Source organism: Setaria italica, chromosome VI (genome assembly GCF_000263155.2).
Source record: "Setaria italica strain Yugu1 chromosome VI, Setaria_italica_v2.0, whole genome shotgun sequence".
Classification (NCBI taxonomy): Eukaryota; Viridiplantae; Streptophyta; class Magnoliopsida; order Poales; family Poaceae; genus Setaria; species Setaria italica.
Window position 1 is genome coordinate 11,951,528 of NC_028455.1, and position 1,154 is coordinate 11,952,681.

The window sequence follows — 1,154 nt, forward strand, 5'->3', positions numbered from 1 at the left end:
AGGACCGAGGAAGGAGACGACAATATCGGAGTAGGTAGAAGAAATAAAGGCGGAAGGCGAGGAGGTGGGGGAAGTTTCTTGCGCCTGCCCGCAGGCCGCCTCTCTCTCTCTCTCTCTCTGCCGCGGGCGGCGTGTGACGGGGAGAGCTCCTCTGACCTGACCCATGGGGGGTGAGGTGAGGTGAGGTAGAGGTCGAAAACCCAAAAAGGCCCATGGAAACAGGAGGCCGGGGCGAGTTTGAGGAAGCACGCATGACCGCCCGGCAAGAAACGCCACCGACCGGCTGGATGGATGGAGTTGGAGTTTCAACTCCCTCTCTCTCTCTTTCTCTCGTCCTGTTTCTCTCTCCACCCATCCATCATCCTATCAGCAGTGGTGGTGGGAGTAGTAGACAGCAGGGTGGGTGGTAATGGTGGTGTGTGGACGGGAGCAGTGGGGTTGCTCGGCGCGCGCTCCAGGGTCCTGATTCGGTTACCGCTTCCACGCATCTCCCGGGGAGAGAGGGAGGGGGGGAAGCAGGTCGTGGCGTCAATGAGGGGGATGATGGATGGGATGTAGCACGCGGCAAGTGCACCACCGTGCACGCCTGCGCGTCCGCTGTGCGCCCGCCCCCCATCCTCTTTCCGGGAGAGTCGCTCGCGCCGCTGTTTCTCTCTCTAGAAAAGTCACGCTCCATTAGGAAAAAGGAAGGAGACACGGTCATGGTGTCTCTTTCTCTCTCCTCCCGGTGTTCCGTCTCTCCCCTCCACGGATGGAGGCGAGCGAATGGAGTGGTGGGGACTCGGCGATGGGGGCGCAGCCGCGCAGGGATGGGTGTGGTCGAATGGATGATGAGCTGTGCTGTGCAAGTGCTGCTGTGGGGAGGAGAAGGGGACGGTAGGTGGTGGTGGTGGCAGTCCCCTGCCAATTTAAATACTCCCACCACCTCCACGGCACCACCCCCGTTCGCAGCTCGTGAGGTTACCGTTCTGCCCCTACCTGTGCCTGTACCGTCTCGGGAAGGCAGACGGGGACTGGCCTGGAATTCTGTGACGATGGCGATGTGCACGGCAGCACGGCCGGCACGGTGAGGCAGCAAGCCTCTGTACGGCAGAGGCGCAGAGCCAGGAATTATAGCCGATCAAACACGTTCATCAAAATATCATGTGCGCAGG